A 25,906-nucleotide genomic window follows, 5' to 3' on the forward strand; every position below is an offset into this window, starting at 1 on the left:
CTGCACTATAAAAAAAAAACATGTTTCACAATCCTAAAATATTCACGAAGCGATTTTTATGGAGGGAGTTTGGCTACGGACATATAATTTGAAGTGCTCAGGAGTACCTCTATAAAATTGTTACGAAAGTACCCAGGATCCTGAAGCATGCATTTTCGGATAATGCACATATTAGTTCCTACGTGAAGTCTTGACCCGACTATGTTAGGCCGCATACTATTGGAGCTATAGACCTTTAAAGTTTATTTTTTTCATGTTTTGGGTATCCTACATCTCCGAAATGACGGATTTCTGTATCCAAGTTGGCGTCAGAAATCACCTCCTAAACGTTGTCAGTGTTGTTTTGAAACACCATATATATATATATATATATATATATATATATATATATATATATATATATATATATATATATATATATATATATATATATATCGATACAGGTATTGACTTTGTTTCTTCCTTATCTACTAATATATTTTCACTTATACCGTAAGTTCGAAACAAACCAAAGCAAATAAATTCATTATCTTAATAATTATCTTTCATTATCTTCATTATGTTCCACGTGATATTGAGTGTAAATAACTCTTCACGCCAATGTTTACAAACACCACCACATAGTTTACAAGAGGATTCCACACACCAGAGGGAACTACTATCACTTCCAGACGACGGGATTCTGGCCCCTCCCGTGGAGCAGACGATAACAACTGAGCAGCAGCGCCACCCAAGGAACACCTGGACGACGGCAATTGTGTACCAGTCTTCTGGTGTCACTCCTACTGTTTGCCACGGAACATTAGGAGTAACCTAACCCAAGGCCTCTAGTCTGCTACGGGACTACGCCTATCCTATCTCCTGGCTTAGCCTGCTACGGGGCTCTGTCTGGCTATCCTAACCTCTGCCGCTTAGCCTGCTACGCGGCTCTGTTGCCCACTTAACAATCCCTCTGCTTGCCATGGAGCATTGGGTCCCTAACTCCACTCTGCTTACCCTGCTACGGGGCTCTGTAGAGATCCTGTCTGCGGCCTTACGGTCAAAGCCTATCCGTAACTAACCTTGCAACTTAAAGATATAGTTTGTATATTATTTGGTAAAAATACTTTTTACAGTTGAAATTTTACAATAAAAACCGGTAGTGGGAGTCGATTTCTATTAACGCTCTACCTATACCCATATGGAACAAAGTTTTACAATATATATATATATATATATATATATATATATATATATAAGGTAAATGGCTTTAGGTGCTTTTGCCAATGACTTGTCCGCTCATAACAGCCAGACTTGTGGTCCACATTGAAGAGTAGAAACTTATTTCCCAAATATCAACACCCAAACTGAGATCAGATTACTGTTTCTCCTCACCAAAGTTGAAAATAAAATCTGTGATCAAAAGATTTAATAATGTGTGGTCCCTTTAGTACGCCTAAGTGATATGCAACCGGATTGACTTCTGAGTCGAATGGGTTGTATATCTAAAAGCGGTAAATTCCCAGGGTATATGACATAAGAAAACGATCAGAAAGAAATTAAGTTTATATCCTCTATGGGGAGGTATTCCCAGGTTTAAAGAAATGAAACAAGAAAAAAAAATTGATCGAAAACCGCGTTACTGAAGTGGATCATACACCTATACACTTGATTAATTAGAAGAAGAACAGGGTCATTTTATGCATCCAAAAGTAAGGAAATACAAATTAAATACATCTGTAATCGAAGAGGAAATAAAAGAGAGAGCAATGAAAAGGACAAAAAAAGGTAGGACCATGAAGAATAACATATGGAAGCAGCGACGAAAGTAGGATAGTTGTCGCACGTTGCAAGAACTTGCTTTAGCGCCTCCCATAACCAACCAAACCAACACGATCCCTTACTACACCTGATATTGGCATCATATAGTAGTTCTCATATTTCATCCTTTCTTCAAGTACGAAAGCTTGATTTCTAAATTGCAGTACATAATTAAATTTTAGTGCAAGATAACATATCAAATTAATTAGTATTTGAATGCCAAGTAATATGAAAGTAGCATGCTTGTCATATTTTTATAGTCTTATTATAACTGCAAACTAGAATATTTTTGGAATTATATCGGTATATGTATATGCAGAATGAATTAATAGTTTGTTGTTTTAGAATATAATATTTAATTATGATAAAGTCAAACTGTTGTCTCCAGTATTATATTCGGATATTTTAAAATCCCTTCAATCGATGCAAGTTTAATGAAAACACACACACACAAAAAAAAAACTGAAATTAAAATTTCACTTATCGGACTCTTTTGGCCCCGAACCTTTCAAAAATATCCTCAAGAGATAGTTTTTCTTCAAAGCTAACTTATGTTCTACGGATATGATCCTAAGGTTGGTGAGTCGTTGTTGTCCTGTTAAATTTCTAAGGTAAGTTTGCTAAAACTCCTTTCCCTGTCATATAGTGAAAATAAATATTTCCCCAGTTTTGCTCCCTCCAATTCGGCGCCCGGAGCCCCATTTTCATCTCTTCGTAATTACGTCACTGCATAGAAGAACAAAGAAAATATTTGGAGGAAGAAACTGAGGATAATCTTAATTTAATGTATGAATCAACTTTCAAATTTCTGGATGTAACAGTAAGAAAGAGTAAGGCTAGCTGTTTCATTGTAAAGAACATTAAGAAAGAGTTAGTAAAATGGCTCATTGCAATCAAAAACGAACATGAAGGTATAAACGAACATCTCTAAATAGACAACGACAAATTAAGACAAGTAAATGGAAATTTGGAAAGGGAAATTACAACAGTGAAAACAGAAAATAGTAAAAGAAACAATCGTATTCAGCAATATTAGATGGATCACAGGATTAAATGCAAACGAACATATCAGCACAAGCAGACGAGCGAATAATAAGTAATATTTCTAATATTTCTAAACTGAAGAAACAATGACAAAGTAAAAGAAGTACACAGAAAACTCTGCTCGTCAATAAATCTGAGAAAGTCAAAGTTACAGTACTAAAGAACATGAGGAACAATATAATGGTTGAAACTGCTTCAGAAAAATATATTTAAAAAATCACGAACCACATGAAACTACAAGAAATTGTAGTGGTAGAACAACTTTAAAGACGAAAACACTACTAAAAAGACATTTCTCGGTTTTTCTTGCAATTTTTCTTCCATGAAAACCAATAGTAACTCTAACATTTAAAACAAAGTTCTGACCAGAATAAAATGAATTATATTAATAACTATACGTTTGTTGTTACAGTTTCAAGGACCTAACGTCCTCTTCATCAGACATTTAGAAAAGAAAGATGACAGCAAATCATATATCTTCCTCAGTCGTTAGTTAGCATATTCAAATATATAATTTTAATTGTTGTTTTATATATAAATTTAAATTTGTAATATAACACAATATTATATAAAGCACTAAGCTGTTCTAGGAGTGGAGGTCGAGTTTCTCGTCATGGAGAGCTTAATAATATAATAAGACGAGCCCTTGCCAGCATTGATATTCCAAATATTTTAGAACCATCTGGAATGTCTAGAGATGATGGGAAACGACCAGATGGAGTGACATTAATCCCTTGGAAAATGGGGCAACGACTGGTATGGGACGTCACCTGTGTAAACACATTTGCACCTTCCCATTTAGCTTTATCATGTAAAGAGGCCGGAAATGCTGCTGAGACTGCCTGTAAGCGGAAACACACGAAATATTCCAAATTAAAAGAAGATCATATGTTTATTGCCTTTGCTGCGGAAACCATGAGAGCTTTCAGCAAGGAAGCTAGGGAATTCCTAAAGGAAATCGGATTGAAATTAAATCTGAAGACAGGAGATCCAAGAAGTGCACAATTTTTATTTCAACGCATTAGTCTAGCAATTCAGCGAGGTAATGCAGTTAGCATTTTAAGTTCCTTCCCTTCTTCTAAAATGGAAGAAATTTTTTATTTGAAATGAACCAGAAATTATGAACATTTTGGACTGAAAATTTTGTAAACTACTTAAGTTTTGTTAGCTGCATGATATTTCTCATTCTACTTCCAAAAATTTGGGGAAAATAATGAAATAATGTAAATAAATTTAATGCATATTGAAAATTAGCTGATGTAGATAAAGTATTTATTTGTTTAACTTTGACTTGTGGTGGCTAATCACCAATGTCCCAGATGAACGGTTCAAATCTGAAACTGAAAGTAATAGACCTTTATCTGTTCTATCACTTCTTTAAATTGGAACAGCTAAACTGTTGTCACGGATATACAGAAAATAAATAAAATATCATATAAATACATTGTTAATACATGTTAATTATCAATGCAATTTTATATTTATATTGATCTTTATATAAAATAATATAACAGAAATTTGGAATTATTCAAATTGCACTAATATCCTTTATGTACTTTTCTTTTTACTTTTCTATAACTTCTAATAATTTCTCCCATTGCTCATGTATATTTATACTATTTGTCCAGTTCATTAAGTTCTCCTCTTGTTCTTTTATTATTCTTTTCGCTTCCTTCCACTACCTAATAATCTTTTTTTTCTCTTTCTAAACCTCTAGCCCCTTCCCAATCTATCCTATGTCCTATGTTTGTAAATAGCGTTATTTTCTCTTTTAATTCGAACATCTTCTTTATGTTGTTTTAATATGTCCATAAGTCTTTTTCCCGTCTCCCCTATGTATTTCATGTTACACTCACTACATTTCACTTCATAGATAACTCCTTCTTCTTCCTCCTCTATATTGCTTTCCCTCCTTTTCTTTTTCTTCCTTATACACCTCAACAACGTTTCTCCTCCTTTTCTATATGTCTTAATACCTCCTTCTCTTAATAACTTCTTTGTTACTTTCGTCTTTTCTCCTATGCTCTGAATTCCATACCACTTCTTAATTTCTTCTTTTCTATTTCCTTTCATCTGTTCAATTTTATATCCATTACTTTTAAGTTGTTTATAGATTTTTTCCAAATCTTTCCTCCTTCCCTCTTCTTCACTATTGACGTTCTCTAACTTCCTTTCCATGTTCCTAATGAAGTTCTTCTTAGTTGCATTGTTACCTGCCTAACACGTTTTTTGATAAAAACTGGTAATTACTTTCTCACCTTGCTTCTCTATCTTCATATCCATAAAATTTATAGATTTGTTTTCTTATACTTCTAATTCTAAACCTTATACCTTTTTCTTCGTCTTCTATGATTTCAACATATTTCTCCAGTTGATCTCTACTCCCTGTTCATATGCCTAAGCAATCATCTACATACCTGCTAAAGAAGATTAACTTTCCCTTTGCTTCTTTTATCACTTTTTTTCTCCTACTTATTCATCACTATTTCCGCTAAAACTGGACTCAGCTTGGATCCAATGCTTAGACCTTATCTATACAATAAACCCTATTTACAAACATGTGAAAGAAACGGGACATAGGATAGATTGGGAAAGGGCTAGAGGTTTAAAAAGAGAAAAAAAGGATTATTAGGAAGTGGAAGGAAGCGAGAAAAATAATGAAAGAACAAGAGGAGAACTTAATAAACTGGACAAATAGTATAAATATAAATGAGTAATGGGAGAAATTATTAGAAGTTATAGAAAAGTAAAAAGAAAAGTACATAAAGGATATTAGTGCAATTTGAATAATTCCAAATTTCTGTTTTATTATTTTATATAAAGGTCAATATAATTATAAAATTGAATTGACAATTAACATGTATTAACAATGTTTTTATATGATATTGTTACATATTACAAATTTAAATCTATATATAAAAGAACAATTAACATTTTCGGAGATATAGCGTATAGTATGTAGTATTTAGAAACAATGGATTACAATATAATATATATGTAAAATTTCTCTGTACGTTGACATATTTTTATCATTCTATTGTTCGCTTGTTTCTGTTGTACTAGAGAAGAAACATCTCCTCCAGTTCCCTTCCAGGCGGCAACGTACCAAGAACTGACGAAACGTTGCCGCGTTGGGCCGCAATGGATATACGTTGGAATAAGAAGGATGCTGAACGAACATCTCCAGAAACGATAGATATGCGTCTGCCTACCTCTCTGATAAAATCAAGTCTTCTAGAACCCCATGCTTCACTGATCTCGATAGCTATTGGAGCAAATATAAGTTTAACAAGGAGATTATTGTATTTCCTTTCCTTTTCTGCCTCTCTACGTCTAGCAACTTCTACCGCATTCACAACAGTCAATGGCAGGCTTGAATGGGCGAATGTGTCCGAACATGTAAAATCCCATACTAGAGATTTGCCTCTCATCCAAGGTATTAATGTCATGCCATCAGGTCGTTTACCATCGTAACGACAACAGCCTGACAGTTCACGAATCGAAGGAATTCCTGCCGTCGTGAGAGCTCGCAAAACGATGTCATTAACAGATGAATGTCTGGTGTTTCTGCCTATGCTCTTCATGAATGAGAGGCCATGCAGGCCGCGTTGGGTAACTTGATCCCCGCAAGCTGGACAGCGATGTGGCTCACAAAACAGCTGAACCTAGTCTTAGGGCTACTGCGATTCGAAAGGTTTCATTAGACATGTGAAGACCTAATTGGGGAGAAGGTAACGCATTTAACCATGCACCAGCATGGGGAGATGACGCAGCGAGAAGTCTAGCTTTATCCTCTGGAACAGCAACGGATTGTAAAAGAAGTTTATGGAAATGTACTGCTATTGGTGTGTACCAAGATGCCTGAGAACCTCTTTTGCTAATTTCTGGAAGGTCCGTATCTGTTATATTTATCCATTTGGTAGAGCCTTCTTCAACTATCCCATCTGGGTCCAGGTGGTAGCCTTGAGGAAGGAGAGCCTCAATTAAATGAAGGGATCCGTGGTAGGACGCTAAAAAGGTAGGAATCGCCATATCAACGGTTCGTCGAATACCAAGGCCTCCTAATCCAACAGGTAAGGATGCTTGCATCGAAGATTCGTCACTCAAGGAGCAGTTCAAAATTGATTCCAGACCCATTTTGAGGATATGATCATATTTCTTCAGCAGTGGGAAGCAAGCCTATATTCCTATATCCCTATCCCTATATTCCATCCCTATATTCCAAGATGGGAAGCACCGTAGAAAGTAGTTTAGGCGAGGGATTGACAATGAAGCACGCAGAAGGAAAAAGTTCCATGTGCTGAAATCGAGTCAAGACGAGACAGAAAATATTCTAATTTGGATATTTTGGTTGATAGCACAGTTGTAAATGCTTCCTTTGTGAGCGCAGAACCCAGAAGACAAGCATCCTGTTTGCCTAGGAGACGTATTCCTGGTGCAACTTCTCCAAATCTTCTGAATAATTGTTCGGATGTGACTTCATCTGATCCAAGAAAACCAATTTCGCATTTTGAGAAATTCAAATGTAAGCCAAGAGGTGACGCTTTCTCATTTATATGTGTTAACGTTGAAAGGACTGCCTCAGGTTTGTCAGCAATAGTCCCATCATCCAAATACCAAATGTTTAGTTCAGTATTAATCGAACGTACTAAAGAATGTGTTGTTATGGCAAAAAGTGCTGGGCCCAAAGGATCACCATGTTGTACTCCTCTCTGGGATGAAATAGTGTCTTGGCCTAAGAATAGGTTACTGGGTTGAGGGTAACACTGGTGAACATATGGGTATATTGCGGGAAAATATTTCAATACCTCAGTAAGCATGGAGTCCCGGCGAAGTTCATTAAAAGCGTTGCGAAAACCCAGCTTTACGATAGCCTTTGGAGCTCTGTGTGTGGAGGAGAAATATATCCTGGTTGCATGAACGGCTGTTTCGACTCCGTTGGGAATACAAACTCCAAGTTGATGGGGAGACAAAAAGTTCTTAACAGGCTCTCGTATTCTGAAGCATATAATTTTGGCTGATATTCTGCGCCAAATATATACAATTAAAATTATATAAATGAATATGCTAACTAACGGCTGAGGAAGATACAAGATTTGCTGTCATCTGTCTTTTCTAAATGTTTGATGAAGAGGATGTTAGGTCCTTGAAACTTTAACAAAAACGTATAGTTATTAATATAATTCATTTTGTTCTGGTCAGAACTGTGTTTTAAATGTTATTGTGATGATCCAAAACCATGGAGTTTGTTTAATATTAACCCTAAAATGCATTTTCATGCCAATTGGCATCATAATGAATCAAAAACAATAACAACAATAATGATATTCTTAAAATGTGTATATTAGAGTATAGCGCACGCCAATGCTATGTGGCACCAATGGAGTTAACCCTTCTACCAGACAGTTTTTGTCTAGTGACATAGATCGGACAGAGAGTATCAGAGAGCGTCAAAAAGCATATAGAAAGCACGTTTGTTACTTGTAAATCTTTTCATAAACTTTTTTGTTCTCTTAACATTAAAAAAAAAAATATTGTTTCGCAATCTTCCATACCACATGGTTTCTGCTGATAAAAACACCAAACTCTGTTTCCATTGGTGTAATACAACCATGACATTTATCCAGTAACTTTATACCCTAGAAGATACCCTAGAAGTAAAAACATAAAAAGTCATTTTATTGGATATTATTTACATTTATCTAATGTATGAAGAAAGAAGAAAGATAATTTCACCACAACCAAAATTAATTCGTGCAATAAAGGGTTAATGGGACATTGAATCGATTACAAAGAAAACAAGGTGTTGATGTCTTTTACAATTTTATTTCTATAGGAGCAATGTTGAAACCAGAAATGGTTCATTTCAACCATTCTGTTTTGTTTTAAAAAGTGCAATGATCTTTTTTTAGTTTAACGTCCTATAATTATGTCTGTTAGGCTAAGGGAAACGATGGTTAAAGCAAGTGAATGATGAAAGAAGAATTGGTGGAATGAGAAAGTGGGAGAAAACGGGAGTACTCCGAGAAAACACACGAGCAATATGTTGTCCACAAAGTAATTTGGCCTTGGATCGAACCACAGACCACACACGCTATAGTTAAACGTTCTACTACTGAGCCACCGTGTTTCTTTCTGTTTGAATAAAGGGATAATATAGGAGATACAATCCATTATTGATATGTTGAATCAATTACAAGAAATCATTTCTCGATATATCTTACTATATTGCTCTGATTGCTGTCGCCAGACACTCAGACGGATAGAAATATCTGTTCTATAACTTCCGACACTTATGTATAGCATAGTTTAGAAGTCTAAAAAAGCTCATATTAGTTTGGAATATGGATTTCAACAACTATCGTGTAATAATATCTAATATGCAATATTGATCTGTCATGTATTTACTTAATCAACGCAGTAAACTATTACATATAAACGTATACGTAGGCTATATAAATTATAAAAGATGATAGTCGAGTAATATTCTCATTATATCCACAAAGTCAAGTGAATCGTAAGTAGCTTATACTAAAACGATTTTACATTATCTATGTCTCTGCAATATGTATAGGTTTAAATCCATGCTAATGTAATTATTGTGAATTATATTAAATATCACATTCCTATTTGTCGTTTTGTTGTGGTTTTTAATTTGATTTAATATTGAAATTGTACACTAAAACAATCAACAAGTACTTGTACATCATTAAAATTAAAACTAAACTCTCCTGTGAATATGATAATAATATTTGTAATAATAATTACAATATAATTCATAAGTTGATTAAGTAAATCCATTTAACTTTTGTCAATATTTCAAGGAAAATACTCAAATATAATTCATATGATAACCAAATTCTAAACTAAAGTTTGGTTTTGGAAGCAAACTAGGATAAGCAGACATAGTAAATATTTAGGTTGTGCTAGGTAATGCATCAATATTATGTTTGGATTACAATTAATGAATAACTGGTGATATTTCTCCTATAATAGATATGTCTGCTTACAGAATATGTATGAGTAGTAAATTCGGTAAGCCTTGTAAATCAGAATGGGAACAACAAACAAAGGTTGGCACTGGCTATAAAAGCATGTATACACACTTAAAACAATATAAAATGCTTTAATATGATGTACAGAAAGACTAAATCCATTGTTATTGGATAGTTGTGACTACTGTTTTAGTATAATTTTGTTGTCTTTCGTATAATATAAAAATAATGTAGCTTGATTCATAATATAAGTTTGATACCTGTAACTAAGTACTTAGTAACTTAGTAGTAGATTGGCATATAGTACTTATGTTTCTTTGATAGTTTTAATTAGTATGTATAAATGAAGAATTTTCTAACAAATTTTCCATAAAGCCAATGAAACAATCTTTTAGAAAATACTTCAGATAATCGTGACTAAATAACAGGAACAGTTCTCTCTATTTCAGTCCAATTATGAAAGATTTAGTCAGCCAGACGTTTTGTCAGTTACGATTTGTATTCTACGCTAGGTAACTTTAAAGTCTCTATGATCGTTCAATACCGATTTTAGACTTCAAAACTATGCTACCTGCCTATCAAAGAAATCTTTCATTCTTAATGAAAGAGGTTCGTAGTTGCTCAGTGTTAATCAGAATATACAAACACATTTCGGACGATAAAATACAAAATGAAATTAGTATGATAAGTTACAAACAGTTAAAATAAACAAGAGACACTTACCTTCTGGAAAAATATTTTTTCAAGGAAAAATTTCCCCGTTTTCGACTCCTCTTACTTCAAAAATAAACAAAGCAATGCAACCACGCACGCTGTAACCGCGTTCGCAAAAGAAACTGCTGGAAAAACTCCATTTCGGCAACAGACGTAAGTATGAATGTTTATAACAGATGGCAGGACATAAAATAAACCATCTGAAACAGGATTGGCACCTTCTACGGTATGACCTTCAAAGTATCACGATCAACATGATTTGTTAATTTGGATTAACACGGCGCCATATAGGGTTAAGACGCAACTGTCGGTCACATGTTCTGGAGATTCAGGAATTATAACGTATCTTAAAATTATTTCATGTTAGGCAACCTGCGCTACTCTAGAGCGTTGCAGGTTGCATAACAGTCGGTACGAAGGTTGGATGAGTTAGCGTTTCTCAATCGCAAAGAGTCCTCCTGTTACAGGACAACGTTAATCCCCACGTGGATAGGATGCCCAGGAATACCATTCTACACCTTGGATGGGAAGCACTATTGCATCCATCGTACTCCCCGAACATTTCACCGTTCGATTATCACCTGTTCCATTCCTTGGACAATCACCTTCGAGGAAGCCAGTTCAAATCCCTAGTAGAGGTGCAAAATGCACTTGATACCTTCTTTGCTTCACGGCCCACCAAGTTCTACCGCGATAGAGCCCATGGCCTTCCAGAACGTTGGCAGAAGGTCGTCGGTGCTGATAAGGACTATTTTTGATCTTCCACATATGTCTTAGGTGAGATATCGGTATTTGACAGTGGTGGATGAAAAAGCGTCAGAACTTTCTTGGTTGACTTTATACATGTATATTTTCAAAATGAAATCTGGAGTATGACTTTTACATCTTACGCATAAATGTCCAAAGTACTATAGAACTACTTTGTTTGTTCGTCTGTCGACAGATATTAGAGCGAAAACGAAAAGAGACATCGAAATGCGGTTTTCGCAATCGATTCAAACGTTTAGAGGATAGGTTCTATCTCCTGCATTGAAGCTCAACTCACACTGAAAGTAATAAAAATTAGCCATTTCCGATTTCAAAGTATATCGCCGCATAACAAACACGATAATAGATAGCAAGAAAAATTTGTTGCAAACAATTCAGCGTGTCAAGGAAACATATCATGACAATCCACGTGTCAAGCCAACATATCAAGACAATCCACAATACTCTATCAAACCCCGAAGTGGTTAAAAAATACTAATATTTCTGGTTTTAATACTGATTTCTTCAGTGAAAAAATTGCAATAGACATCAAGAAGCGCCATTTTGAAATCAAAACAGTTATCCTAGTATTAGGACAACATCGCGTCCGTAGATTTTATCTGGATTCTCCCCTTTCTTCCTACATTCTCATTCTAGAAGTTCATCTATAATCAATCTGTTTCGTTAATCATCTCTCTCTTTTAGTCTTTATAATCACTCAGTTCCATTAATCATCTCTCTCTTTTAGCCTTTATCATCATTCAGTTCCATTAATCATCTTTCTTACCTTGTATAATTATTCAGTTCCATTAATCATTTTTTCCCTCTCTTTCTCTCTTTTAGCCCTTATAATCATTCATTTCCATTAATAATCTCTCTCTTTTAGCCTTTATAATCATTCCATTCAATTAATAATCAATCTCAGAATGTATAATTATTCAGTTCCATTAATCATCTATTTTACCCTGTATAATCATTCAGTTCCATTAATCATCTCTCTCTTTTAGCCTTTATAATCATTCAGTTCCATTAATTTTCCCTTTCTCTTTTAGCCTTTTTAATCATTCTGTTCCATTAATCATCTCTCTCTCTTATAGCCTTTATAATCATTCAGCTCCATTAATTCTCTCTCTCTCTCTCTCTCTCTCTCTCTTAGCCTTTATAATCATTCAGTTCTATTAATCATCTCTCTCTTTAACCTTTATAATCAGTCAGTTCCATTAATCATCTCATTCTTTTAGCCTTTATAATCATACAGTTCCATTAATCATCCCTCTGTTTTAGCCTTTATAATCATTCAGTTAAATTAATCATCTCTCTCTCTCTCTCTCTCCCTTAGCCTTTATAACCATTCAGTTCATTAATCATCTCTCTTACTCTGTATAATCATTCAGTTCCATTAATCATCACTCTCTTTTAGCCTTTATAATCATTCAGTTCCATTAATCATCTCTCTCTCTCTCTCTTTCTTTAAGCCTTTATAATCATTCAGTTTCATTAATCAGCTCTCTCTCCTTCTTTAGCCTTTATAATAATTCATTTCCACTAATAATCTCTCTCTCTCTCTCTCTCTCTCTCTCTCTCTCTCTCTCTCTCTCTCTCTCTCTCTCTCTCTTACTCTCTACAGTCATTCAATTCCATTAATCATCTCTCTGTTTTAGCCTTTATAATCATTCAGTTCTATTAATCGTCGCTCTCTTTTAGCCTTTATAATCATTCAGTTCCATTAATCATCTCTCTCTCTCTCCCTCTGTCTTTTAGCCTTTATAATCATTCAGTTCCATTAATCATCTCTCTCTTCTTTTTTAGCATTTCTAATCATTCAGTTCCACTAATAATCTCTCTCTCTCTCTCTTTTACCCTTTGTAATCATTCAGTTCCATTAATAATCTCTCTCTCTTTTAGCCCTTATAATCATTCAATTTATTAATTATCCCTTCTTTTAGGTTTTGTAATCATTTAGCAGTTGTTATATGAGTTGTGTTAGTTGAGACCGATTAATAGTTTTCTTTGTGCGGTGGGAAATTGGCCCTTCGGTAAACAGTAACTACTTAACACGAACTTCTGTCCTTGGGAAACAGGCTTCACGTAACTTTCCAAAAATTTCTACACTTAGATGTTTGTGGCATAAGGTTTGGTGTGAAATACACGAAATGCAAATACTTTCGTGCTTAAAATTAGAAATCGGTGAAAATCTAGTTAGAACGTTCTGGTATTAGACCGTTCAAAGAATAATTATTTCATTGAATGTAATTATCATCGTTATTATTTTTTTATTTTCCTCTATTACGGATATATGAAATTACAAAAGAAACCACTTTTATACACAGGATGGTACGATGATACACTGACAAATTGACAGGGACGATAATGTAGACATGAAAGAAAGCAAAGCCTGCCAATAAACGTGGTTGAACGTGACCCCGTTTTACTGTTAGAGGTGTCCGGAAAGGCGCTAATATAATGAGCGAATAGCTATTGAACGATCTCTATCGTGTAAAAAGGTACGTAGAAAGTTAGCCCTGATAAATGTATTAACGTGCTAATATTATGTGAGCTATCGTTGTCCAATGGGGATTCAACCTACATGTGTGAATTCTCCATCTGTCTATATGGATCTCTGTAACTCTGTGACCACTCCGCTACAATTGATACATCATTGCATTTGGAGGATCAAATTTTGTGTAATCTTTTGATCCGATAACGATATATTTACCCATTTAAGAGATGTTTCTCATTATATAAACGTCTTCTTCGGTTTCTCAAAGCCTTTCAAGATAAAACTGTGCCATTTAAGACCCGTTGATTAGATATTTTTTATTAGTTTTATGTCTATTATTACTTCTTACAATTCGTCGGCATATTATCGTACCCCCCCTCCCCATAATATTTGTTTTCAGCAGCAGTTTGTGTCAAGTTGATACTGTATCCACAAGAGCGAACTTCCCTCCAGTATGAAAATGTAGCTTTCTCGGTCTGCCCTCAGACAACGAATATTGTGTGCATCTGATGTTTAACTTGGTGTTACGAGTTAAACAAATTGAAATAAAGAGACATGGAGAGCCTCTTAATTGGCCAAATATTGTTCTATGGTCACGGATAAATGTAAATCTGAATTTTAAAAAATCAAGTAAGCAAAAGTGAACAAAACATCAATTGGAAATTTAACTCAAACAGTCAAGCAAGGAAGGCAAGATAAATAAAAAAAGTTAAAATATGATATATACTGCAAATGCTTGTTGGAATTTTATTTGGAATTTGAGATAGAAGAATTTATTGATATTAGCGTATCTTTCAGCAACGAAGCTAAATGAGACGCGAATCTACAGCTTAAGTTGGGTTCGGAACAACATATCTCGCTAGAAACAAACCCAAGTCTTCAACTTGAAAAGCACGTACGGTAACCGTTTTACCAGGACAGAGATCAAGATAGTAAAATGAATAATAAAATGAATATACTCATATGGCTGTGTTCCTATTTACATAGATAAGTTAAATAGATATATTACTACCATGACATGTATTAACTTTCCTAACTGTAAGTCGTAACTCTAAATGAAATTATGTTTCATTAATTTTCTGCTTCGATTTTAATTATTGATAATATGGTAATTTTCAGTGCAACTTGATTTGTGTTTCCGTCCTGGCCCGTACGCATTGTTTGCTAAACACACGCAAGAAAGCTTATCGTGCATTTTGTTTTCCAAGGTAAGTAGCACAATTGTTTTCACAACTGTTGAAATTCTTCCTTAATAGTATTCATGTCTTATCTCATTTTACTTTCAAAATCAGTCTTTTTTTAATGTTCTTTGTTTTCGGAAGCAACACCTGTACATTTTCTAGTTTTTACTTTCGTTTCAATTGAAGGTCACACAATTGTAAAAAGAAAAATTTACATTGTTGTTAACGACAGTACTAGTAGTGAATAGATTTAACACTAGAAGGACCGCACTTTCTACCTACCTACAATGCCCGCAATGGGTCATTTTGACCCATATTAATTTTTATACTGATAGTGTGGATTTTTCTGTTGGGTTCTTGTCTTTCTGCACTAGAAGGCGCGAATTATAGTAAATGTTAGTTCAGAAGTACTTTTTACGTACATTAAGGAGTAAACAGAAATACTTATATACTTATATATACAGATATACTTATATATACATATAGATAGCTAGTTATAGGGTATATGGAAGTGATATATGCTTCAACAATACACAATTTATTTTTCTAATTTGTATGAGAATTAAAATGTTAAAAAAATGATTTTTTACAAAATGATGTTTCTAATAGTTTTCCTTCTGTTATTCTTTTTTGAACACGAAATTGTTTCTAGGCAGTCTGTTATTTTACAGATGAACACTTTAGTTAACATTTTTCCTTTCTTATTGAAATAATCTTGGGAATACAATGAGCTAAAGAGCTTCACCCACTCATGAAAATGGTGCAAAGAGAAAACTGTCTTACACGTCTTTCTTGAACTCATTACACACCAACACTTTCGATGAGCACTTTCCGCAGGCAAATCTTTTGCATGATGGGCAGCATGCAGATAACTTGTTGGCATATTTTGGTGCGACCTGGCAGTGCTTTCTTTTTGTAGAACCCTTAGTTTATTGTGGAAAATATTGTTTGGGATTCCCTTTCCTTTTTTTTTATGATTTCGTCAGCTAGATCCAAGAGAAACTTCCTTCTGCTTATCCGTTTTCCAGTGACTACTTTGTAAACTATCCAAGAATTTATGCCTGTCAAGTCCAATATGTTATAAAGAACATGAACTGGCCATCGTCTACTACCAGCTCGATCAGAGTATTTGCGCGCCATTTTAGTCCAGAACATCTACACCTACTTACGTGTGATTGTAAAAGACAACTGTTTCTGGCTTCTTTTTCCCTGTTGTTGGTACTTCTACATCAGGATTCAGAGTGCTCAAAATTAGCACGTTCTTATTTTTTCTACAGAGGTAGTCTGTCATTATGTGGCCATATTGGTTTTTATATATTTTTGTATCATATAGCTCTCGATTTGGTTCCACTTTTTTGACACAGACTGGTAATTCTCTACGTTGTTTCCGTACTGTGCCAACAATGCTGATAGCATCTTTCTTCAACTTCCCAGCTAGCGATACAAAAGTAAAAAAGTTGTCGCATGTAAGGTTCAAGCTGATTTTCTTATATAGTTCCATTAGACGTAAAACTACATATTCCGGAAGAGGCTGATCTGCAGGCTTATTTTCGTCTTTTCCTAGGTAAGAAAATCCGTGAAGGCAGTAGTTAGTATTGACGTCAGCTAACAGCCAGTACTATATTCCAAATTTATCCTGTTTCGTTGCAACGTACTGCAAAAATCTGCATCTACACTTTGTGGGATATAGTTGTTCGTCACATGTAACATTTTCCCGAGGGTTGAAACAATTCAACGAATTTTTCACAAATATGTCCCATATTGAAGATGCAAGGGGAAATTTGTCGGTTTGTAGCTTGATTCTTTTCTCTGTACGTATATCGAATCGAATTTACTTCATGATTTCAAGAAATCTGTTCCTACGCATTGCACCTCTAAAAGGAGCTACTCCCCATTTGCTGGACCAACAACTTTTCAGTGGCATATTCCGCAGACCTAACGCACCTCTAACATAGAGCAATGATATGAAAATTAGAAGTTCATCTTTATCTACTGTCCAATTAGGTTTTTCTTTCTTCGCCTCTTTCTCGGTACATCTTTTGATAATTGATAAGAATTCATCATTGATAATCAGTCGAAATGCACTAAACAACGAATCCTCGGTTATATTTTGCTTTGCATAACGTGTTGGCCCTGAAGTATTATGTACGATGTTATGCGTCTGTCTTCTACCCTGAGATGAAGCTGATGAATCTATAACCTCCCATTTTGTTCCATCAGCCGCAGTTATAGATCTTGGTAGATTATGTGTTTGTGGTACGGAATCTTCAATATCACTTGACTCATTCGAAGAGGATTCCGTTGATCTTTCGGACACGTTCTCACACTCTTCTGTAAATTCAGAATCCGAACCTGAAATCGGCACATCGTCATCAGACAATGTATTTCCATCTTCATCTCCAGAATCGCTTTCTGAAATACTTTGCAATTCTGCTAGTATTTCTTCGTTGTTGCGTAAAATTTTCGATCTTTCCTGTGAGATGCTTCCAGAATGATCGCATAAAAATTGTATCTTGGTCTACAAAGCAGTCTGTTTCATCACCTCACCTGTCCCCACGAACACAAGTAACTTGTAAACATTGAGTAAGTTTTGAGAAGATTAAGAGGATTTTCTAGAAAGCAAGCGACCATTTCTCCATTAGTTATTACTTATAAGGATTGGAAATGAATAAATATGGAATAAAAAATAACAGACGTAGTGAAAGATTTTTATAGATTACAGCATTAACGAATAACACCTAGAGGTAACATTATGTATTCCACTTGGTAGTAACATGTATTTTATCCTTGCGCGCCATCTGTCAGACACATCAAAAACTTCAGTAAAAATAGGTACGTCTAGTTATGTGTAACACAGTTGTAAAACACAATGGCATAAAATATGTTGCTATGTGTTTAGTTCGTACCAAATATTGAAATATACCATAAAAATATATGGAATTTAACATGGGTCAAAATGACTCATTGCGGGCATTTTAGGTATAACTATAAAATTTGCCTTAGTTTGTGAACCCACAATGCTCTGAATTTTAGCATTGGTGCAGGCCAATAGCATTAACAAATTCATAAAATATTATTCAGTTAGTATTTCAAATACGTTTACAGTAGAATATTAAAATATGGTGATGGGTCATTTTGACCCATCCGGTCCTTCTAGTGTTAAATTGAATGCCACAAACAGGAACGAACTTCCATAGCTCTTGCTGCTCCATACTACAGAACTGTCAGCGTGCCAGTTAAAGCCAAGCAGATACAGTTGCTATATTAACATCAGTTGTTTTCACTCATTAATGTTAATAGAAACGTTAATGTATCTGATTCTGTAAAGAAGCTTCTACCATTCGATTGAGTGGAGTTTATCGCCTCATTCAGCAGTGAGGCTATATGAGATGTGGACCTGCAGCTGAACGTGGAACCTGAGCCACAAGAGCACCCAACAGGGAATCGAATCCGAGAGTCCCGCGCTGATGACCTGTTCGCTAAGTACAGTGTGAGTACAAAAGTAGTCCTCATTTGGAAAGAGTATAACTTTAATACCAAAAAGTACTTATCTGTTCAAGTTTCCGTAGTAGTTACAAATGTTTTAGCGGTGTTAACTGGAAATACGAATACGGGATGTGAGCGCTATCTCTTACACGGGAATCAACGAGACAATAATCCAGTTTCAGCCAAATCTTGTGAAGCGTAACCGATGTAATGGAGTTTATAGCTACACCAATGTGTTCTGAAGGTGTGGCAGACTTAATGTATTTTCCTATACTACCCAGAACCCTGAATGATCTTCAGGAACGCATCAGTGCAGCTATAAACTAAGTTACATCGGTTAAGCTTCACAAGATTTGGCTAGAACTGTATTATCGTCTCGATGTTTCTTATGTAACAGGTGGCGCGCGCATCGTGTATTTGTAATTCCATCTGCAACACCAAAACCTTTGTGAGTTTATGTGACTACTACGAAAGCTTGAGCACAATAGTAATTTTGATATTAAAGTTATACCCTTTTCAACTCAGGGACTGTTTTGTGCTTTCCCTGTATATTGCCGCGAGAGAACAGCTTCAAATGAACTTACAAGCATTTTTTATCTGTCTGGCTGCGTGTCTGTTTTATTATAACTTTATCAAAGCATTGTCTTAATAATGAAACTTTAATCTTTCTTCGATTTCCTTAATAGGCTATACAGGGTGTGATTGAAAAGTACCGGAACTTTTCCCGCCGCGCGGCTCCCTGGCGTTCGAAAAATGTGAGGGGTGGGGGAAATGTGAGCGGGACTTTCCTCTTTCAAGCGGAACTTGGCCCAGTGCGCTGCGAGCAGCGGTTGAGAAAGCATCGCTGTCCGCGCGAACGTCGTTTTGGTCGTCGGTCACGTTTTTTGAGCGCCGAAAATGGAGTCAAAGATTGACCAAATCTACGCCATCAAGTTTCGTGTCAAACTAAAAAAGACGTTCACCGAGGGGTCGTACTCGTAGCACCATGTTTCATCACCACTGATCCCGGCCTTTCCCGAAGGCCTTGTGCTACTCAAAGATCCGAGTATGGGACATCACATCTTCCACTGGGCCAAGTTCCGCTTGAAAGAGGAAGGTCCCGCGCACATTTTCCCCGACCCCTCACATTTTTCGAACCCCAGGGAGCCGCGCGGCGGGAAAAGTTCCGGTACTTTTTAATCACACCTTATATATATATAACATGTTTGCATGAGTGTCTGTCTATCACTAGGTTTTCGCATAGAAAGGCGTCAAATTTTGTCCACAGACACATCTTTACCACACCTAATTGCACATGAAGCCGTTGTTTCTGTTTTCGACTTAACCTTATATTGGGCAATTTATCTAATTTTTTTTTTTTTTTTTTTTTTTTTTTTTTAGAAAAAAGTATTTACATGTTTTTCCTACTGCGTTTGCGCATCTAAAACGAACTAATAACAAATTTTGACTCACACTCTTACCATATGACATCAGAAGAATTGTGTATTTGAATTAACATTGCGCAAATATGAACCCTATTTGTTTAATTTTTCATTGTTATACAATACAGAATTTCTTTTAGACGTTACAAACTTTCTTTACACATATAGTATTATACAGATTTTTATAACATGTTTTAGTAAACAATATGTATTTTAAGGTGTACTGAAATACTAACATACTTTCATAGATACAAAGTATTGAATAACATTGTGTATGGAATGACAGGAAACAATTTTTCTTCGAAGTGAAACACAGTGCCGCAAGACATGTTATCAGCAACTTGGGGAACTCTGCAGGAAGAACTCCAATACAATCTTGTTCTTGGTATACGAATAATGGACATGAACATTACGGTTGCTATAAATATTTCTAATATCTAACTTGGTTAGTTCGAAAGGTTTATTGGAGTCCTTCTGATTAGAATATAAATTGCTTTCACGAATGATTAATTCCAGAATATCAGCACTAAAAGACATTTGAAAATATTCAATTGGAGATTTAACTTCATTTGGAGAAGACAACGCAATTTCCATTGTGGTGCCTAAATATGTGGATCATTTCTTGTTATTCTTTTCCATTGGCGTTGACGGCTGGCATCAGTTGCAGCCTGACTGGAATTGGCATTTACTGTTTCACCTGCAAAAAAGCAATGCAATCAATTTACTAATCTGAAAATATCGATTTCAATAAAATCAAAGTAAAATACTCAAGTACAATAATTTTGAATATATATTCTAATCCATTTGAAGTTTCAGATTTAGGACGCCATTCTTCATCATCTGAATCTAGAACTCCTTCTACATCATCATCGCTTGCCTGGAGCTGCTCATCGTTGCTATCGTCAGGTGTTATGTATAGCTGAACGAGTTGTTTGTCCGAAAATATATTCTTGCTTATCTGTAAAAGAAATATAAAGCTTTTACAGGCTTCAAGAATCTTTATCGGGCAATAAATCAGTAAATAATAAAAAAGGGTGACAGAAAGGAAAGAGAGAGAAAGAGTCAGAGAGCTTATCAAAATAACACAAAATCGAAAGCAATAAAGGAAGATGTCGGATATGACATTTTTACGTAAAGTTTTTCGTGTTTAACTTCGGATTACTTTCATTCATAAGTTGGCAAACTTAAAAGCGTACACTGCACGCAACAATGCTTTCCATGAGCCGACAATAAATTTTCAGATCTAAGATAACAAAATTCAAAGAAAAGAAGGTAAGAAACGAATATTTCAAACTTTCCATTAGGCCTATCAAAGAAATCTTTCATTCTTAATGAAAGAGGTTCGTAGTTGCTCAGTGTTAATCAGAATATACAAACACATTTCGGACGATAAAATACAAAATGAAATTAGTATGATAAGTTACAAACAGTTAAAATAAACAAGAGACACTTACCTTCTGGAAAAATATTTTTTCAAGGAAAAATTTCCCCGTTTTCGACTCCTCTTACTTCAAAAATAAACAAAGCAATGCAACCACGCACGCTGTAACCGCGTTCGCAAAAGAAACTGCTGGAAAAACTCCATTTCGGCAACAGACGTAAGTATGAATGTTTATAACAGATGGCAGGACATAAAATAAACCATCTGAAACAGGATTGGCACCTTCTACGGTATGACCTTCAAAGTATCACGATCAACATGATTTGTTAATTTGGATTAACACGGCGCCATATAGGGTTAAGACGCAACTGTCGGTCACATGTTCTGGAGATTCAGGAATTATACGTATCTTAAAATTATTTCATGCTAGGCAACCTGCGCTACTCTAGAGCGTTGCAGGTTGCATAACACTCAGTCAGTACGAAGGTTGGTTGAGTTAGCGTTTCTCAATCGCAAAGAGTCCTCCTGTTACAGGACAACGTTAATCCCCACGTGGATAGGATGCCCAGGAATACCATTCTACACCTTGGATGGGAAGCACTATTGCATCCACCGTACTCCCCGAACATTTCACCGTTCGATTATCACCTGTTCCATTCCTTGGACAATCACCTTCGAGGAAGCCAGTTCAAATCCCTAGTAGAGGTGCAAAATGCACTTGATACCTTCTTTGCTTCACGGCCCACCAAGTTCTACCGCGATAGAGCCCATGGCCTTCCAGAACGTTGGCAGAAGGTCGTCGGTGCTGATAAGGACTATTTTTGATCTTCCAGATACGTCTTAGGTGAGATATCGGTATTTGACAGTGGTGGATGAAAAAGCGTCAGAACTTTCTTGGTTGACTTTATACATGTATATTTTCAAAATGAAATCTGGAGTATGATTTTTACATCTTGCACAGTTGTACTTGACCCAGCCTTAGAAGTTCCCTCGTAGATATATGGTTAGCGTTCCGCACGGAAGATGCGATTCCCAATTGTCTTGGTGTGGGCAGGCTTAACCAGATTTCTAGGTCTTGTCGCGGAGGACTTTTTTTTTTCACCGAGACAGTTAAAATCCGGGAATTCAATCTTTCATATTTTGAATAACGAATGTAAGGTACGTTGGTTACAATAATAAATAAATAAAATGCAAGTTTGGAATACTGCAATCCTAAGTCTTAAGAAAATGTACCGATTGAAAAATTTAGCTGAAATAATGACGACTGATCTTCATAGCAGCAAGAAAAATAATGTTTCTGTCCTTTCCAGCATATGAAGTTTCATTTCTTCTTTGTTCTGAAATTGCTTTTATAACAAGACATTGTTTTTTAGAAAAAAAAAACTCAAAAAAGAACTTTCAGAGGAACCAAAATTTTGTTAGTTATTTCCATTTTAGTAGGTACGACCCTGAACACTTTTTGTGTGGAAAATGGAGTAACAAAAAGTATTTTTGTTTGTTTGTGTGTTTGTGATTATGATTATGGTGATAATGTTTTGCTAAATTTGATTTTTCATAGAAGTATGTGCCTGATGCTTTAAAAATGAAAATCATAGACCTAGGAATTATTCAAGTATCATTAGGGATAAAACTGATCATGTAATGTCTAGAAATGTAGCTTTAAACTGTAATGTAAATATTTATTTTTTTCTTAAATCACTAATGATATAATTTATATAGGTACTATGCACGCGAAAAATTTCAGTCCTATGTATAAGTAACGTCATAATGAAACAAGCATATAACAAGTTGTAAATATATGAGAATTATATTAACGGCTCTATGAAACTTGATAGTGTCTCAAAGTTTCCAGGTGTATGATATTACACAGCCTTTGATTAAGCAACTTGGTTTGCATCATGATACGAGTGTCAAGTATTATAATTCTGCCTATCCGATCGGCTTTGCTTATCTACCGGCATGTTGTCTTTCACGCTTGTTGTAGCTCACTTCTTTGTTGTAAGTGAACTTAAACAAAACCATCTTCTTGCTCAGATGCTTTGCGTAATAGTATCCGTTGTGTGTTACATTTTGTCTCTTTTGTTACAAAAGAAGTGAACTATCTTCTCTTCTTATAGTGAAAACTATCTTTCTTTCCTACAATTTTATGGAAATCTGTAAAGCTTTAATGATGTTTCTGACCGTAGGTATCGTTCCGTATCAACGTTCGCAAAAATCGAGCAGCTTAACGCAACCAAGACTTGCAGAAATCAAGTATAACCTGTATGGCTATTATCACAAACAAAAGGGCAGATATTGTGATGCGTTGACGGAAATCAGATAAGGTAGGAAGCATTGGTACTTCTTTGGATCAAGCAAGCTTTGGCTACCAAAGCCAAAGTAGGAAGGAAGTAAAGAAGTTTAAGATATAAACAATTTATAGAATACTACATTTATTAAACGGCATTAAGCTTGATATAAATTGTATTTTGCATATAAATTGTATTTAAAGTGACATATTACCAATATGCGGATTATAAAAATAATTCAATTATTGTAAAATTTGTAAGAATGTCAATTGTCAGTTATATATACCACAAGATGGCTCACCGTAATAGATTCCCAGGGTCTTGCAAGCCTCTAGTTACACCCTTGATAAGTACTAAACAAATGGTAAACTGAAAGTCTTAAAGTCGTCTTATGTTTGTACGATAGACGGTTAAGAAAGTAAAATACACACCGGTATACAATAAAATTAAAGACAATTTATTAGACTGTTATTACAAAATAAATCTACTTACCTGTTTAACTTCTCGGGCAAAGGAGATTCACTCTCTCTTGAGACGCATGTTTGAAACACTTTGCTGGTTTCAACTGTAAAACAAAACAATTACACAATTTATAAGTGAATTAGATCATACAATGAAATTGTTAAATAAATATTATTGATACAAGTTTGCTCCTATCAATTTAAGAGTATGCTTAAAATATGATATTTATTAGTTTTTAATGACAAATCGACTACAATGTGCTGTTGGGACCTTTGAGCATCATGTCTTTATAAGACACGGACCTACAGCTTAATATGAGGTCCCAACCATATGAGCTCCTACCGGTAATCGAACCCGGATTTCACCCTCCAAAGTGAGTAAGCGAACCATATAGCCACGAGCTCATGTGTCGTTTTGTCGTTGCCAACTGACACAGTAACATTCCCATATGACCTGTCTTCTCACACTGTCAACTCAACTTTCGTAATTCAAGTTGTCATTGTTTAGTATTTAGGTTTTCTCTCTTTACAAATCTTCTATACATTATGGTTATACATGTTTAGAACAGGAATATAAGATGTGTGCTTAGAATATGCAAGGGAATTAAACCTACTTTTGGTCTTTTTTAAATATCTCTATTTATCTCAGGCTCCTTTGAGGGCATGAAAATTAATATCCGGGTGTTGTAAATGACAATCATAATGCAAAAAAGGTGTTAACTTTTCCATGTAAAAACTTACTCTACAAACTTTGTCTTTTTTCCCACTACTTTGGTAAATGCGCTTGATTCCCTTGTCCTCTGAACGACCCATATAAGATTAACTCTGCTTGCAGCAGGATGCTATGAACCAGAGATGGTCATCCTCCCTCATTTTGCCCTCATGAGGGCCGCCCTCACCTCACCCTCATTTTAATAGTTGAGGGTGAGTGCGTTGGAGGGTAAGGCCGATAAAGTAATTGAGGGTGAGTGTGAGGGAGGGTAAGGGGAGGCCGTCAATGGAGGGTGAGTGTGAGGGAAGGTGAGCGTGAGGACGTCAATGGAGGGCGAGTGTGAGGGCGTCAATGGAGGGTGAGTGTGAGGGAGGGCGTCAATGGAAGGTCAGTGTGAGGGAGGATGACGGAAGGCCGTCAATGGAGGGTGAGTGTGAGGGAGGGTGAGGGGAAGGCGTCAATGGTGGGTGAGGGTGAGGGAGGGTTAGGAAAAATGGCCATCTCTGCTATGAACTACCTTATATGAAATCACTATGTGCAATTTTTACAATGCTGGCACGAAAAGGATGCCATAAAGACAATAGTATATATATATATATATAAACTTTACTCCGATTTAAAATAGTATATCCTATATTTCGTTTCCGTGAGGGCGAAAGTAACTATTATTTAACAATATAGTTCAATAAAGTTTTTTTAAAAAAAAATATGTACATAATTACATTGAGAAAACAAAACGTATATGGCGTACGTAAACACGTAGGTTACATGCGTAAATCCTGTAGTTTTTGGACTAAACGTACAACCTTATGTAATATCCGTAGCAAACGTATAACTGAAAATGTATGTTTTATACGTACTTCCCGTACAAGTGTTCCATCTATATGTACTTTCCGTTCGAAAGAAAGAATTGTATATAGGCGGTCAGAATCTCACATATAGATGGACATTGTAACATATATATACATATGTAATATAAGGAAGAGTGTTTGATATAAGACACCCAGCAGCGGCATGATGAACATGTAAGCGAGAAAAACGAACTGTAGTATATGGATAATGTATGCTGCGTACAGGTTTCCGTAGTAAACAAAAGGGGTTCCGTATATTTGTACAATATACCGCTGTCCGGATAACGGATTTTTCTCAGTGTAAGGGTAAATGCTATTAACAAAC

General features: G+C 35.4%; 1 protein-coding gene across 1 annotated transcript in view; it reads right to left on the bottom strand.

Annotated features, from left to right (window-relative positions):
- LOC145691617 (tyramine receptor 1-like) overlaps positions 1-25,906 on the bottom strand; it is a 1,380,953-nt gene that overhangs the window by 982,659 nt on the left and 372,388 nt on the right. Inside the window, exon 2 of the mRNA XM_081767014.1 lies at positions 24,050-24,122. The gene's annotated coding sequence lies outside the window, so the exon portion shown is untranslated. The remainder of the gene's footprint in view (positions 1-24,049; positions 24,123-25,906) is intronic.

This window comes from Thermobia domestica, chromosome 1 (assembly GCF_964235325.1).
Source record: "Thermobia domestica chromosome 1, izTheDome1.hap1.1, whole genome shotgun sequence".
NCBI classification, from domain to species: Eukaryota; Metazoa; Arthropoda; class Insecta; order Zygentoma; family Lepismatidae; genus Thermobia; species Thermobia domestica.